The sequence below is a fragment of the Anas acuta genome, chromosome 10 (genome assembly GCF_963932015.1).
Source record: "Anas acuta chromosome 10, bAnaAcu1.1, whole genome shotgun sequence".
Taxonomy (NCBI): Eukaryota; Metazoa; Chordata; class Aves; order Anseriformes; family Anatidae; genus Anas; species Anas acuta.
Window position 1 is genome coordinate 6,433,894 of NC_088988.1, and position 18,480 is coordinate 6,452,373.

General features: G+C 35.0%; 1 protein-coding gene across 3 annotated transcripts in view; it reads right to left on the reverse strand.

The window, feature by feature from the left end:
- Positions 1-18,480, reverse strand: part of WWOX (WW domain containing oxidoreductase) — a 507,143-nt gene that overhangs the window by 361,768 nt on the left and 126,895 nt on the right. The gene's annotated exons all lie outside the window — the stretch shown is intronic.

Below are 18,480 nucleotides of genomic sequence, written 5' to 3' on the forward strand. Positions count from 1 at the left end.
AAAAAAAAAAAAAAAAATGGAATGCCCTACAGGAAAGCCAGGAGCATTCCAGTGTAATGTTGCTGGGTCTCTGGGTCTCACAGTGACATGTTCAAAAGACCTCAAAATGTTGGGGAAAATACACAGTACTACAGATAAATCTGTGATAAGGATCTTGGCTTAATTATTCAGCGCAGCTTCCCTAATCTATCAATTTATCTCCATATATTTATGATCTTTATTGTCATAAGCATGTTGTCATTATTAACATATACATTAACATAATCCAAATACATCACGTCATCAGGGGGTTGGTGAGAAAAGCATAGACATTTGGGAACAGAATGGGAGCAGACAGTCTCTAAATTAACATTTTCAAAACATGCAAAAAGTGCATGCTTTATTTTAGAAAATAACTTGCATATCTTTTTGGATTTTTCTTTTGTTTCCTAAAATAGCTAGTATACATAAGGCAACATCCTGATTAACTGATTATATAAATACAGAGAACTCACTGTATTTCTCTTGGAAACTAAGAGTTTCAGTTTAGCAATGTCTACTCCAAGCTTTTATCAGCACTAATTTCAATGGAAAAAATGGTCGTAAAATTCTGAACACAGGGAAAACAGACCTTAATTAAGCAAAGTGTTATCTCTTTCTATTATAATGAAAGCAAAGTTAGTTATATTTTTACCAAGATTTTTCCCCACTTAATGAAGACATTATCCGTGAGTTTTCAAAGTCACTTTACAAAAGAGCATTCAAGAGACATTAAAGTCAGCTTAAACTAAAAAGTCTTTTTGAAGTCAATAAACAATAAAAAGAACAATGAAAAGACAGCCTTTGATCTCTTCTTACTCTAAAGTCTTTAATTTCTGTTTTAATCTACTAGATGCATTAAGTCTTGTTTTCAAATATTTTTCATCTGCAAAGTACAGTAAGCTTGCCTTGATTTTTTTATTCATATATATTCTTGCTGTATGTATGTACAGTTCTCATTATCAAGGATGGGTGTCACCTGGATGTTCTCCCACAAAAATAAACAGAAAAAAGTTTTAAATGATTTTCCAGTCTCTTCTCTTTTAAAATTTCTTTAAAAAGAAAAGAAAAATGTAAAAGGAAAAAGAAAATAGTATCTTCAGCTCTGAAATTTGTGAGAAGATCAAAGACTATAATGCACATAGATTTTTCAAAGGATAAATTATTAACAACATGGACAAACACATACTGGTCAATAACATGGTCGAAGAATGATAAGTTAAGAGCATCTCTCTGCAGCCAATTACAGTTAATCTGACTTTATTGTTTGCAAAAAAAAAATAATCCAAGTTATTCAATAGATTTTGAACGGAGTTTTTAAAAACATTTATTAGAGAAACTGTGAATTGTGACAAGCTCTTGAGCAGGTTCAGCAGTTTGGCATTTTTGCATTTCTTAAATTCTGTTTATCTTTTCCATGGCTACAGGAGCACAGGATGTAAATAAGAAAATACAAAAATGCAATGAAAAAAAAAATAGTGTATGGAAAGTCTAAAGGCAGATGCAGCCATTAGTTCCCATCGTGCCACTGATTTTTTCTGCGTACTTAGTCTACCCCTAGCTAGAAGGGGCAAAAACTCTCTCCATACTTGTTATAGAGCAGATGTGGCAATGAGCTGTATAGACATTTTTCTACAATAGCATTACTCTTGCCTTGTGCTTGCAAAGATACTTTTCCAGATGTGAGGGACAGATGAAAGCCATTATCTACCAGTGAAGCAATCTTTCCCTTCCACTGCTGTACACTGTTAACCCAGAAACCTTCTGATAACACATTCAGTGCTATTATTGCCTTGCTTTCTCTTATTATTGTATAGAGCCTTTACCTTAAACACGTAGTATTTGTAGGATTAAAGGTGAATCCTGGGCCTATACGACCCTTGATTAAAATGCCACTGCTTTTTTTGGTATCTAATCATCAATTCTGTCCTCAAAATAAAATACTTCTTTCAAAATTCTCCCATATAAAAGCATTTTCCACCTCCATTTGTTGCTGACAATTTTGGTGATTTTGGGTGATCAGGATTTATTTATTCATTTATTTTTAAAGAGAATAGGTCTAGAAGTATTTATTCCACAGAGACCACTCAATACTCGACAAATAAATTCTTATTTTTTAGTATCTGGAGTAGTACATGAATGGGAACACTGGGATCTAACTTTGCCGACATAATATTTTTATCCCTTGTCATACAATTTATTTAATTTTGATTTAAAGAAAACAAAATTCTATGGAAAAGATCTTCTCTAAGGAAGAAAATGACCATGCAGAAATTTAAGCAATACCTTTTTCTGATATGAAGAAAAAAAGACTAAAGAAAGTTAAGAAAAAAAGACTAAAATTCACATTTTTCTCATGACAGATATACTTAATAAAAAGAATCAGACTGAGAGCACTTTACTATGTTCAGACTAGCCTTTTATTGATTTGGATGTGCTATGAACCACATTATCTAATCTACAATAAGCCATTTACCAAGTGCAATGATCTATGGGCTAAAAGGCTTAGATTTTTAGTTCCATTGTAGACTTTTTGATGAAATGGTAGATCAGCAGAGAGAAATACTAATAAGATTGTGAGGAACACGAGTGCCAATATTAGGAAATTAGAAAGTTTGACTTACTGTTTTACATCCTCTTGCTGCTCATTTAAAAGCCTGGTACCTCTTTTTGTAGACTAAGTGCATCTGTATATTTAACAAAGGGCCCTTCTGAGATCCCATAGGGTGTCAAGTTCACAGGGACTGAATGGCTCAACCAACTGAAAATATTTTTATTTTGCAAAAACAAAATCATCCATCTGAGCATGACACATTATTGGTGATTCATGTGCTATGATTACCTGAGGATACAAGTTATCACGACACTGCCTTGCTATTGCCGTTTAATGTAACTCAAGTTTCATCTGCTGCACTGGAAATTTTAGCAGTTAACTTTAAATCAGATTTGATGGATTTTGCATCAGAAACTTTTCTCTACCTGTACAGAGCCTTGAAGATGAGGCTGAGATCCCAATTAGGCTTGTGTCAGACACATAAACACGTTTGCACTAACAAATTCACATTTGTGATTGCCTTCCCTCTAATTGTCAGCTTTGACCACTTTTGCACATGGGAGTTCTCCATCTGCCACCAGGAAGCACCACAGAAATCTCAAGATGATTCATTTATCTATCATTCTGTGTTAATCTAGGAAAGAACCACATGTATGCTTCCTTATTTTTCAATATTGCTTTTTGATTGAAATAGGTAATACTGAGCTGCCTGGCAATGTATACCATAATTCACCTCCTTCTCAAATTATCATGCAATTCATGCAAAGACAATTTCTTTCTGAAAGTGTTTTTTTTGGCTAACTTGGACTCAGAGGCTTGTGAAAAATTTCCAGTGCAAAAGAGATTTGCAATCCCATAGGCATCATCCAAATATTATCTCGTATTAGCAAAGACATACAGAACAAAAAGTCAGTATCCTTCAGTAGATAGAAATAAAAGCCACTATTTAGTGAAAATTAAATGAAAACCAAAGCATATTTATGAGATTATTTCATCTATAGTTCTATGGCAATTTTTACTGCACAATTTCTGAATAAGACTGACAGGTTACATGCCCAAGTAAATGTAGAAAAGACATTAATGTCACTTTAAAGCAACTCAAGTTTTGATGTTCTTTTATTTTTGTTGTACTGTGACTATTAGGATGCATTGCCTCAATTTTTGAAAAGGAAAAAAATGGAAATGTAACTAGTTCAGGCTACCACGTAACTTTACAATAACTGACACTAACTATAATATACGCCAGTTTGTATTAAGATGTTATTGCACCTTTCCAGTTCTAATCGCCAATTATGACTCTATTAGTCCTACTTGGCAGTTCATCTGCTCCTGCATCAGCTAAGGGGGACTTGGAGACGGACCTCTGATCTTCTTGTTTCCGCTTCAGTGAGAGCTCAGCACAGCGGCTGTCATCTTGAGACATTGAGGAGGTAAGGCATTGCCTTTTCTAAGATAACTACACCTGACCTTACAACAATTTACTAAGGAAATACCTGCCTAATGGCAGTGTGAGTGCAGTTTCTTTTACACTCACAACGGCACTGCAAATTAGAGACAACAGGATAAATCTATGACCAGCTCACTAGACACTTCATTAAATCACTGTTCCCTTGCCTTGTAGAGCACTAATAGAATCACAGCCCTCGTTAGCTACTGAATAAAAGATCAATCACATTCTTTGAGAGCTCTTGCTACCAGCTTCCAGAGGAAACAAGGAAAAAAAGAGACATATTTAGGATCATCAGTAAGATTCTGAATGGCCTCACTGCAAGTTGGTTAAATTACCTTTTCCACAACTGACTCCAACTGTAATACTCTGAGGAACTTGTTAAGTCTGCTTTCAAAAGCTGCTATCTAATATATGACTACCAGGCCCTGGTCAAAAGTTCATAATGTGCATATGTAAAAAGGTACTAAATTGCCTGAGGGCTAAAACCAGAGGAGTTTAATTGCAGCAAAATGCTGAAAATGGTCTGTTGAGGGTCTTTCTATTGGGATACTGCTGGCACTAGCTGATTGAAGTACAGCACATAAAAGCCTTGCAACAATATTTCCTTAAATGCAGCTGAAACTACGAGCATTTCCTAGTGCATATATGGTGTGCCAAGAGGAAAAAAAATGAACCTTCTCTAAACCAAACAAAGATTTAAGGATTGATATAATTCATAATTCAAAAGCATGTGGGTAAAAGGAATAATTGAACAACAGTGAATACCTGTCAGTATAAATCATGCTATATGCTCCAAATGTTGTTATATGTTGGTGGGAAATGTAAGTACATACGTAAACATATTTAATTGGCATCCGTTAAGATCTGCTACAATGAAAACTGGAAAACAGCTTGCATCAATATATTTTTGACCACACTTGGAAGTTTTGAAAACTGTCACCTATGAGACTGAAGATCCCTTTACTTAGTCTGAAATCCAAGGTCTTGTCTGTAGTAATTTGAGAATTATTCCTCTAGCTATTTACATGATGAAGACAAAAGGACAGGAAGGAAAAAATATATTTTTTGTGAACCTTTCAAAATATGCTTTTTCAAAGCATAAAATGAATTGATATGATCTCACCACCACACACTGATCTTAAAAATTTTCAGATTAAACCAGTCAAAAGGGTCCTGCAATTGGCTTCACTTTTTACAAACTCTGTAATGAGATCTACAAACCTTGTAAACTGGCAGAGTAAACCTAGCAATGGAAAAAGCTGTCTGTTCTGCTTTGCAAACCTTGAGTGTGCTTGCAGAGTTTTTGATTTTCCAAGACAAGCAACAGTCTGCATTGCATTCTGAGAAGCATAATTGGCATTAGCTGAAGGCCATTTAAAATGCCACATTAGCGTCTACTGAATTAGCATATAGGTAATGCATTAATGATAAATTTCACCTACCCACCAAAAATAAGGTGTGTTAGATGTTTGATAAAATGATATTTTATATGAAAATATTTCCTTTACAGCAATAAACCCAGAATGAGACCAAAAATACTATACCACCAATGGGACTGTCATCTTTGTTGATATTTTCTACTATAATTCCTTTAAAATTTAGAAATTCACATACATTTCTCATCAAAGGAATGAAGAGTCTAATCCATTCTTTTTTCTTACAAATATAGAATCACTACCTTCAGAGGAAGAGCAGACTAAGAAACTCACTTTATACATACTAGATCACATCTGTGTTTAGATCTAAAATCATGCAATACAGGGTAATACCTTACTTCTTGGCAGAACGAGCTAAATCATTTTCAGATTACTCTTGACAAAAATCAAAAATAAAGGTTTTCTGGGAAACACGTTTATTTATTGTCATGAAGTATACAGACAATCACAAGTTTTTACCTTGACACTGTCAGATTACTAGCAGAATCCTAACACAATGTGTGCCCAGATCCAAAGAGGAAACACTGAAGGACTTTTCTGGTGCCTAATCACTCCACTATCATGCCTGCCCACCTATGTGCACTGACATTTTGGACCTTTGCCTAGGGGAACTTCAATGGGGAAATTCTTTTCCTACACACACTGCTCTTCAGCATGAGGGCAAGGAGCACCAAGATGCCCAATATCCCTTTGCAGATCTTGCCTCTCCTCCTTTAATTAAGTGTTGGATCAACAGAACTATATCACATGGGATGCACTATTCAACACGACTAGACAATCAGATTCTAAATGACACTGTTACAAAGTCATTATCATAAAAAAACTGCCAAGACAGTAGTTTTATTTGAAGTGCTAAATTAGTTTTCTTGTACTGGTAGTATTCATCATAATGCAAGTTTGACATTTCAGGACAACATTTTAATTTTAATGCTGTTCAGTGTAAAGAAACAGTACTTCCAATTTTCTAGCAAAATGGAAAACAAATAATTAAATTTATTAATAGATTACAGTGACAGACAGGTTAACTCTTAACAAAAAAAAAAAAAAATACCTACAGTCAAGAGCATCGAATTCAAATGAAAATTTGAATTCTAGCATTTCCAAGTATTCTTATGTTTAGTTTGTAAACCCAAGACGTTATTCAATGTTTTGTTTTGTTTTTTTGTGTGTGTGTGTTTGTGTGTGCTTTTTTCCCCCCCCCCCGTAATGGAAGTTATTCAATCAGAAATTAATAAAATAAATAAATAAATAAATAAAAGTGTGCCAGTTCAGTACAAAGATTATCAAATCTGTTCCTTTATATAAAAGTAATCAACACATGAGTAAATACTTTCATGACCAGCTAAGCATCTCACCAGCCATGTGTCATAAAAGACAATGGTGGGATCCAACATGAATAACATGCTCACAGTAAGGTTCAACTTCCTTGCTTGCTTCAATTTCTTCTGAAATACAAGCAATACACATCTCAAATGCGCTGGAGTACATTTGTAGTGCACAGAAGCAGCACATTTATTAAAACTCTGATTTTAGACATGTCAGCTCTTAAATCAGTACTCCTATAAGAGATAGGTCCACAACACTGTCAGATCAGCCTGCATATTCAGGACAAGTAGATCTTCTTTTCAAAGATAAACAATTATTTCTACATCTCAAAAATTACTTTACTTTTATATAAGATGCATCATCCAACATTGTTATATTTATCTCATTTCAATGTGATGCTTTTGCAATTAATAAAATCCTCAAATATCTTCTATAGATTTTTTTTTTGGCATGCATAGAAGATTGTGCTATATCCATAGTGATATTTAGTAATTGCAAAAACATTTTGTCACTAAAATAATGGATGGAATTTGACTATGATATTCATATTTACTGTCATCCTCCTTGCTAAAAAGGATTGATGCTACTATTGTAACAATTAGAAACAGCAAAATAAAGAGAACAGAAAATCCAAATGACTGAAATATTTTAAGTGTCAAAGGAAACATGAACAGCTAAATAAATTCACAAATTCTCAGATTAAAAATCCTTAAATTATAGCTAAACTAATAAGTACTGAATCATGTGCTGTGAATATCTACATTCAGCTAAGCAGAACAAGTTCAGTATTATGTTCACTTTTCTTTGTAGACACATACATGCTTACCTACAAAGAAGGTGTAGGAAGAGAAAAAAAATGAGAACTACAATAGAAGGAAGTTCAAGGTTTGAAAAGATCTAACTATATTTTTCAATAAACCTCAGAGAGTGATATATATAAAGTGAAAGACACTGAACTACAAAATATTAGTGGATATCCAGTGGAAAAATTAGACACACTTCCTAACAGTCTAAGTCCACGTGGGAATCTAGCCAATGCTCCAAACTGGCCAAAGACCATCCTGGTTTTTGAGTCTTGCCTTTAGAAATAAGAAAATTACTACACTCCTACTCATGACAAATAAAAAAGCCACACGCTTCCCCTCACGTCATCAGGGAGAGAAAAAAAAAAAAAAGATACATACACATACATATATATAGTAAATGGTGGAAGAAAGAAATGACAGCAACAAGAAACACGACTAGTGGGGAACACTACACAACAGGATACCTCCCAAAAGCCTAGATAAACACATCTTTTATTTGTACATTTCCCTGCAAGGAAGTTTTTAGAAATGTTAATTCAGTTATGCAGTTATCATGTCCAGAGAATGCCAACATGATGATGAACGACGGGTTACACACAGAAAACAAACAGATGAACCACTTTATCAAGAAAACAGACTCTTATTGTGCTCACCTATTCAGGAATACTAAATATATTAACAACCCATGTATATATTTCATTTATATAGATAGATACATACACACATATATAGATGTAAAAATAGTGAGAACACTGAAAAAACATTATGTAGTACACTACATTTGATATACTATATTATTTTTGGACCTTGCAAATATACTTTTTTAATGACTTTGCTCTAAAAGACAGGACTTTCTAGCTCATATTACTTGGACACACTTACTGTTTACTCTTCCATCTTTTTTCTAAAGTCAGAAGAGATTTCCCTGAGAAATTCAAATAAATAAGATATCCAGCTGCACAAACACTATACATTCTGTTAGATTACTTTGGCTTCCTAAGGAATATTTGACTTTCCCTGAATGTAAATGATTAAAGAGAATCCATCATATGAAACTGATTGGTGAACTGTTTAAAGTGGTATGGCACCTCTTCAAAGATGATAGAGAAATGAAAAGACCATGTTATGGTAAAGCATCTCAGATATCCAAGGAGTTCTAGAGAAATGTTAATGTAACTAAGCACTGCATCCCCCAATTAAGAAATATTATTTAAATGATAGCTCTGTAAAATAGGATCTACACTGCATTTTTTAAAACAATTTTATATTTCATCCATTCTAAATACAGCCAATAAAAGCTTGGGGTTTCCTGAACATCTGTTCATTCATAAATAACAACTTCAAAAAATGTAAGGAAACATAAACCATGTTCTAGAATCCACAAGGTTTATATTGCTCTGAAAGTTATCCTTTCAAAATGAAACAGGCTAACAATGTTCAGTTATGTAACTTCACGATTTTTACCATTTACTACTTCAAGTTTAGGCACAGGATTCTAACGTTTAGTGGTCAAAGAGACAAAAACTAAACTTTGTCCAAAAAACTTGATTTTCCTGACCTGTAGATGTATGGATGGATCAGCAACTTTTTTTCTAAAGGGCTTCCTAGAAGTTTTAGTATCAACAGGAATATACGTGTATAGAGAATACAAGTAAGAAAGCCACTATGAGGAAATAAAAGATGCATTATTGCCTAGTTGCTTGAGGAGTCAAGACATAGACAAGAAGGCCCCAGTTCAAAGTTTAGCAATACAGGAGTTTGAATGTCATTTGTCCTCATTTTAGCAATAAATTGAAGACTTACATTGGCGTGAAAAAAAAATCACTAGCCCAAAATGATCCAGTTCTAAACTGAATATGAAAACTGATTTAAGAGAAGAAAACTGAGCAAATGAAAAGCACACTAATGAAGCAGAATTACTTTTTAAAGCCATCAGCTGATAAACTCCATCACCTCTCTATTTTGTAATGGTAATTTAGTAATTAGGGTTTCTCATGCCTTCGACAATTTGGTAGATGGCAACAGTTTTGACTGGAACCCAGATTTATCATTTTACATTTCAATCCACAAGGTTTGTTTTTCACATTGCATGTTGTTGTTTTTCACTTTGCATGTTGTTCATAGCACCATAATTTCAATAGGTGAAAATAATTGGTTAAATTGCAGTGCCTTGTGCATTTGTCTGTGCTTAATTTATTTGCTAGCGGTACAGCCTAGTAGCTATAAGACTGTCCAAAGTTAAAAGTCGTATTAATTTAGAAGAGTTTGAAAGTCCACTTTTTAATAAAAAGCGATTACCAAGTCATTGCTAGCTACAAGTTCAAGTTTTATTGCTGAGAATATTTGAGACTAAAATCTTTTTAGAATATAAGCAACAGATCATTTGATCATTATAAACACACTGCATTGCATTGACTCTGCTTTGGATTACAGATATCTCATTCATAAAAATGTTATCTCTATTGCTCTCCTTTTATTAAAGAAAATGAATAATCCTGTGATTTACGTGCTAGCTGGTAACTAAGGAGGTCTGGATCCTACTGTGTTATTTACAACAAACTGTCTAAGTGACCTTGCTCAGGCACACAAATGAGAAACCCTGGGATAAGAAGAGGGCTTGAGTCACTTTAACTGCAGCAACTGTAGAGAGTGGGAACAGAGGGCCTTGGGTGCCCAGAGGGCTCTGCAACCAACCAAAGGCAAATGGAAGACTAGGGGGCACATTCTCATTTGGTCTTCAGCAACACGAGGTAAGTTCAGCTGGCACCTGTCACTGATAGCCAGGGTAAGAAGTCAAAGATGAAGCTCTTTCAAGGCCAATATACAGAATTATTTCTATTAAAAAAAAAAAAAAATTATTACTGAACCTTGTAAAAAATATTAATATAATGCATGCTAGCAAAATCTGAAGGCTGTTTTAAGAATGGGCCAAGGAAGATCAGTTACTTCAGAGATGCGTTAAAAAGACCTGGTCCTGTACATATCATAAAACTGTTTCAGGCCATAGCTGCCTTTTTCCAAAGTTAATAGCCACGTGCAGGTGCACGTGAAAAAAAAAAAAAAAAAAAAAAAAAAAAAAAAGTATGAAAGCAGTAGAAACAGTTGGTTTCTACTGCTTTTTAGTTTTATGAAAAGATCTTCCTGACATTTAAGATCACTTGCTTGTTTATACAGGAAATTACTAAATTGTAAACCAGATTATTCGCAGCAAAATACTGTTAGCTAAAAACAGAAAAAATTTGAAAACACACATTTATTTTTCTGTTTATACAACTCATGTAACACATTCAGAAGAGTTCTTCACTGTGCATTTTCCCTTATACACCTTCCCAATCTTTAATTTTTAACCAAACTGTATGCTAAATGCCTTGTTTCTTTTCTTAGCAATTCCTGTCAGAAAATATTTATGTAAACTACACAATAAAAAGCATATTTTGTGTTGCCACAAAACTAGAAGTGTTGCAAACCCGTGCACAACCATGCTATCTATGTGGCAAAGTAGCATACACCCACTTTTGAAAAATCAGAATGTATTTCTAATCAAGACAGGAGAAGAAAGGGAGGCCAAGGGAGGGATATAAATCTAGAATATTATTTAGTGCTGTTATTAGCTATTTTCTTTCCTGGCAAAGCAGAATAAAAACATGAAAATAGAATTTCAGAGAGCATTGAAAGTACAGACTCACTGAAAAGGAGAGCCCTCTTCTTTTAAAACTCAACATTTTCAACTGACTTCCACATCTCTTTGTAATTCTTGATGAAGAAAAACAGAATACCGGCATAGAAATATGCAAAATAAACAAAGCAAAAAGCCCTCTGAATGTTAAGCATTCTGAAAATACTGAATTTCACTACCTAAGCACATAAAAACTCTTTTACAAGGATGAGCTAAATTCCTAATAGCTAGTGTAGTATTATATACAAAGGCAAAAAGAATAAAAAAGGCTAAATATCCTTTTACTATTAGACTGGAACATCTTTCCTGTCACCCAAGCACCTCAACACTCAAATACAAGTAAAATTTGTTTCCTTATGGTTCCTCAGATATACTCAGAGCAGATCAGTGCTGCCTAACAGCTCAGAAACAGCATGGCACTTCAGCTGCAGTGTATTCTACAAGTGATGGCAAGTAAAACAGAAGGAATAACAAAATAATAGGAACTTGAAATGTTCTTTAGTAGGCTGCAAAATAATATGGGAGAAAACATACAGTGAAGGAAAGTCTGGGATTTTCAGATAAGAAAGAAATCATGGGCAAATCATAAGACAGTGAGAAAATAAAAAAGATTAACTTTAAAATCTTTTGTTAAGCACTCAATATTTTGTTTATAACACAGCTTACACCCACAAATCTCACACACACACCCATTATTGAATAGGGACATTTGACTCTGGATGGTGTAACAATCTGAATCAATAAACGAAAATAATTGAATGCAAGACTGATTTTCTGCAAATTTCAGAAAAAGTTACTCTGTTATATGTTTCTGACTACCTGTGAGGCCAATATTTTCCAGATTTCAAGATGGAGACAGTATGGGAGCAGATGGGCTGGATGTGAAGTTGCACAGAAGATTAGCATTTGTGGGCAACTCAAACCTGTATGCAGACATTCCACAAGGTGTATATATAGCTTTCTAATCCAAGAAGGCCATTTCAGCCTGAAAATGAGGAAATATGTTTTTTAATTTCAAATTCTAATTTAATTACTTGTAATATAAAACGTTATGAACTGAATGTGTGCTTGCCTTGCAGCCCACATACTTGGCAGGACATTCTGAAACTCTGCAACTATCTAGGGGGAGAGGAAGAAATTCCTTACTTCCTCCACAAAACTATGGGACATAACAGAACTGCTCCACAAAGAGCTATGAGGGTGTGCAGGACACAGCAAATTCCACAGCCACTGCTCCCTCCTGAGCACTGCTCTGCACAGAGACCCTGAGCTGTTCTGTTTGGCACGTGGATAGGTTTTCATAATGACTTTCCATTCCTGTGGTGAGGGTTATGGGGAACTGATTTAATTTACCCTCAAATTTCATGCTACGCTTATTTTAGCAGGAAGTTAAAATACATATCAGTTAAATGTAGGTTTGATAATAAGCTAGCTTATATGACATTTTATTACTGGGTAGGACGCAAATTCTAAGTGCATGGAAGAATTTTTGTACTGTCCTTCCAGAATGATTAACAATGACTTTGGGGGTATTACTTTACCATCCTATTACAATCAATCAAAATATTCTTTCACATATGCCTTCTTTCCTTTTACCCAATTCAGTCAATTTTATATGATGACAATGTTCTGCAAAGAAGCGTATGCTGTTAGGGTTCAGCAAAATAACTGTCCTCCCCATGTTACTAGAGACACACTCCACAAACCTGCATGTTAAAAAAGAGAGTTGCTTAGCATCACTTTAAAATTTACACTCTAGACGTTAATATATAAAACAGAAGAATTGCTTATTTGATTTATAAACTCTCCAAAAGAAATAACAGACTCCATGACAAATGCTAGTATTCTGTAGATAGTTAATCCCCTTTCACACTCCCTTCCTCTTTCACTTTCTACCGAAGCTCCAATTTGAGAAAAGAAACTGCCATTTTGATCAAGTATAAATCTTTTCAAAAAGAGCTGCCTATTGCTTTTCAAGAAACCCCAATGCATTTTGAAGAATGTCCTGCAGAGAAAATGCAGGCCAAAATCCAGTCTGAAACACACATATACCCACCCTGCCCATGACTGCTCTCGAAGCAGCTCATGCACGGCTGTGGGCAGAATTTGGCCTGAACTGTGAATTCAGCAAAGGAAGCCAAGATCAATTCAACACAGCCCACACAGATCTTTGGACAGCAAAAACGTTTACTTAGAGAGGGAATACTCTAAAGGATCTCAGCTTCTTTAGGGAAGAATGGAGGAGAAAGAGAAGAGATGATGATGATGAGACTGTAAGGTCTCTTGAGTTTCCATCAAAAACAAACAGATGTGACCATTAGGTAGTCACTCCTCTAGGTGTAGATTCATTTCTTGCCAGAATTGAATTTCTAAGTAGATGATAGGTGTGAGTGCAAATCATCACAGGAAATTTAAACTTAGGCATTTGCAATGTATGGCAAAAGAAAAACCACTGAAGCAGCTGTAGGCACAGGGGTTTCCCTCTTGCCTGCATGAGCACTGAAGTACATGCCAACTGCCTAAAACACTCCTGGGATAATATCAGAACAACAAGAATTAATTTTTTTACATGAACTAAGACATTCGGAAGGACTTTGGAACCCTTACAAATATAAATATTCCTTATAATTCTCAATAGCAAATATTTTAAAAACAAAATCCAATTCTGAAAGGCTACTATCTTTGGGGAAAGAGATGGAAATCAAAGTGCAGTTCAAGTATCAGCCTCTTAAACATTGAAAAATTAAGAGCAGAATGGTCTCACTGTGGCTAACTGGAGGTTTCAGGGTGACAGGTTGAGCTCTTCTAGTTGTAATTTATCTCTCAGCAACAGAACCAATATTTTATTCCCAACCATTAAAAGGGGGTAACACATCTGCTAAAACTCTAGTACAATGGCTGGCTTTGCACTGCAACAGGAAACGTAACCCAATATTCTCAGAACTTCTAGAAACCCTAGGCATTTCTTAATGTAAAAGGATTTGAAAATTTAGTTCTCTGAAACATCTGTTAAGCTCTTGCTACTCCAACACATGATATTCTTTCTGCTCTGTTACCTGCCAACAAAAATATTTGGTTCAGTGTAAGACTATCACAAGTGTGCGATAATAGCATTCTGCTTCTAATTTTATATGCCATTGTACACTCACAAAATCATCTGGGGATGACAGTAGATAACATTCAGCTTAAGCTTGAAATTTACAAAAAAATGTATTTAATTTTAATCTTCTGTGTAACTAGTAAAAAATGAAATGGGTTCTGAATGACTAGCATTAATATACAACAAAAAGAAAAGCCACTTAGTTAAACTCACTTTCAGCCAACTTCCTAGAAGAGAAAAGAGAAGGGGTTAAGGGGAAAAAGAGATGGGAAGGGTGGGGGTATGAAAAAAAAAAAAAAAACACTAGAAAACAGAAACCTAAAGTCTTAGATCAAACCAGCTGAGCATCTGCATGGCCTATGCATATGTTCCTTTCAGAGTTTCTCTTCCAATCTGTTATTTACTGTGGACGCTTGTTTCAATTTACATTTAATTATATTGTAAGATTTTTTTCCAATTTAACGAGTAAATATATAGAGGTAAGTAAAAGAGAACACTAGTAGAGCTGCAGTTACTATTGCTTTTTACAAAAAGTAATTGTTCTCTAGTTCTGTCTAATAAATCCATGTGTATTCTAGATCTTGAAAGAGGTGGGAGGAAAAAAAGGAATAGTCTTTCATTTTCCAGTGCTCTACTTAATATAAGTACTTCCTGTACACCTATAACCATCAATAATATAAATATTGCATTATGTTTCAAAAGCTGTCCAGACAGCTCTCTGTGATTCAACAGAAAAGTTCGTTATAGCCAGCACAAACATGCTATCATTTTTGTGCTGTAAGCACTTATAAACAGGTTTAGAAATGTTGCACCTCTCTCAGTAAGGTATGAGCCACTTACAGAAACAAATAAAATTATATATCTAAAAGGCTCAACCTTGAAAGACAGACCAATCGTATTTAAACATGTTGGTTCGTTTTAGGAAATTGAGGTTATAAAGAAGGGTGATCTGCAACACTATTCCTTAAGCAGAAGCTTTAAATTGCATGACTTTGTGAAGCATCCTAATTACAGAAATTGAGTCAGTGTAGTCACAACAAATAACTGCAAACAGAAAAATAAGAAGTATGATATTAGAACACTGCTTCTCAGTGCCTCAGGGAATCAGCTAAAACTGAACAGCTACCAGCAGTGTTTCCTAAGCTAAGTTCCGTCATGCTGAGTATCCCAAGAGCCACGTGCCAGAGGCTGCATGACCTCTCCCAAAAATAGAGATTCACAGTATGCAATAACATGCATTTCTGAAGAAAATATTACATCCTCATTAACCAATGTGGAGCTGTTCAACATTCAACAACTGAACAACTATAAAATAAAAAGTTTTCAGATACACACTGTATATTTGTTCATTCTTGGAAATAAAATAATTACTAAACTGCTAGGACAGATAATTTTATAAGGGCCATAAAGAATGATGACAACTAAGTCAGAAGCATGAAGACTAATGCTCTCAGTAGTAACTTGGAGCCAGAACAGAACACAAGAATTCAATTTTTCTGAATAAACTAGTAGGGAAACAAACATATTTTCTAATTTTCTCCTGCAAGTATCTTCAAAATTTCCAAAACGGCTGTAACTATGAGTGTTATTCTGACCTATCCACCACTATCAAGAAATGTTTGTATTTCATTTCATTAGATGGACTAAAAAGGTTGTTTTTTTTTGTTGTTGTTTTTTTTTTTTAATGAATAGCTTTTACTAAAATACAGTGAAAAGCCCCAGTTAGAATCACGTGCAGCTGCAGTCAATACACGCACGTGTGTATCTATAGACATTTGCATGTATGTATGTGTGTGAATGTATCCGTACAAAGCCCAGGAACCCTTACAGTTCAAAATGTAGCAAAGAGCGCAGACCGGCTCCAGAGGAGTTAAGCTCTCCCCATGCCACAGTCCTGGTACAGCCGTACCTGCATGGTACCTTGCCTGAACTGATAAACCTTACCTCTTTCCTCAGAGACTTGACATGGATCTCTCAGTTCCAGGTACGGACCCAGCTCAGTTGCAACCATTTTAAATGTTGCTGCATCATGCTGCATTGTGCAATGCAGACATCCTTGCAAACCACAGGAACGGTCAAGTTCATAACCTTGGGACTGCAGCTATAAGCTCTAAGGTAAGCATCCAGTATTCTAACCAAAAAAACTCACCTAAGCTCTAGGGTGAGTTGCCATGGGAATACTGAGAGGAAGCCCACATAAAGATCTACAGCAAAATTTACTCCAGGTTAGTGATGAGGTTCAAGGGAACATAAAAATTAATATCACAATGAGTTATGAGACTGACTCTTACCCTCATCCATATCCACCATCATAACATTCAGATAACCTCAGTGAATTACATACAAACACAAAAGGGCTTACTGAAGCAATTAGGCTTGGACTAGGGTGCGCTGTTGTTCAGTGTTGGTATCTTTTGTACTGTATTTTGTATTCCCTTTTACATATCACCCATAAAAAGATACTATCAAAAAATCTATCGGTCATTTTAAAGACTTCAAAATGAACTTGAGTGTTTCACTTTTTTCCTTAGAGGATGAGTTTATCCAAGCAACAAACACAAAAGGCTCCTCTGTGAAAATACGTCAGAGCAAATAAAACTAACAATTCGTAAAAGTTCCACAGACTGGATCCTTTTCACTGGACATTGATAACATTCATTTATCCATTCTCAGGAGAACTTCAAGAATTTGTTGTATAAACTATCCCTAGCACTGCAGAAACGTGGTTTTAAAAGTTCTGGTCAAGAAACATGCTGTTGAAAGACATTATTACTTGTCCCAAGCTGCCAGAAGGCTCACTCACCAATCTCATGGATGTAAATAGGTTTTGCATATGTACAGGCTGCAAACTGCAGGCAGAGGTTAGAGGTGTGAGGACTATTTTCACTGCTTTATTGTCAGCATACCACACTAGTAAGGCTGCTTATATTTTTGCTCCATGGACATTACTGAAAATTCTGTATTGTTCAAGAAGCTGTTCATTTTTGGACATGTAACAAAAGTTTTAAACACTCTAAGATGTGTTTTCCATTTACATTAACCCAGTAAAAATTAAGATGAATTTCATTATCTCACTATGAACTGGATTTCAATGTACAAGCAATCCTTTTTTTGTAGCTCTGTATACAAGTTCTACCAGTGATTTGCTCAACTTCTAGAGGTTATGCCATTAGATTAAGCTACAATTGCTTCCTCGGTCTTTTTCAAATAAAAGCCATTAATTTGGTCTCTATCACCAGCTCCGGAGACAGTAATTTATGTTACACAAAAACTACTCATGTCAGTCATGAAATCCTTTGTAAAAGGGGCCTCATTTAGGCCTGAACAAATTGCTATGTTCTGCAGGGGTATTATTTTTTTCATTTCCCTGACTCCTAGCTCCAAATATTCAAGGGAGACTTCCTCCCCTTGTTCTTGTTTTAGTAATATCATTCTTTGTCAGAAAAGAAAAGGGATGAGAAACAGTCAATAAGGTTAAAAGGAACCCAGTTCTCAATGAAGTGAAAGTCATCTTCTGCTCAGAAAATTACTTCCGACTCCTTAAAGATAACCTGTATCAGAGGCTCAAGAAATAAGGTAACCGCCTCCAAACACTAGAGATGCTTAAATTTCTTATATAATGAAGCTTCTTAACATTGTCTATGAAAGAACAGCATAGCCTTACATTGCATCTTCATCCCAATCCAAAGTCCAATGTGAAGACAAAGGGAAAACTCCCACCTGTCTTCAGTGTTTTATAAGAATCAAGAAAATCATTGTGTTTTTTTTTTTTATTTATTTTTAAATATGAATGAAAGTGCTTTTACCACTGAAAGCACTTTCCCTCAGCCATTAATAATGCCTGTGGTATCTTTTCTAACTAGGCCATCTGTTTACATAAAAAATGCAGTCAAGCATATTCCACTTAAAAACCAAAGAATTTTCTTGATGTTTTACATGTACTTAGCACTGAAATAATTCTAAACTATCCCACACCTAAAATATGCAACTACCTTAATCACAGGAAGTGAAAGTCACATACTCAAACATGGCAGTCATGCAATCCATCTAACATGGTGACTTCACTGCAGATTGACAATTTTAATCTTAAATGGTTGAAGTATCCTTTTCTAGA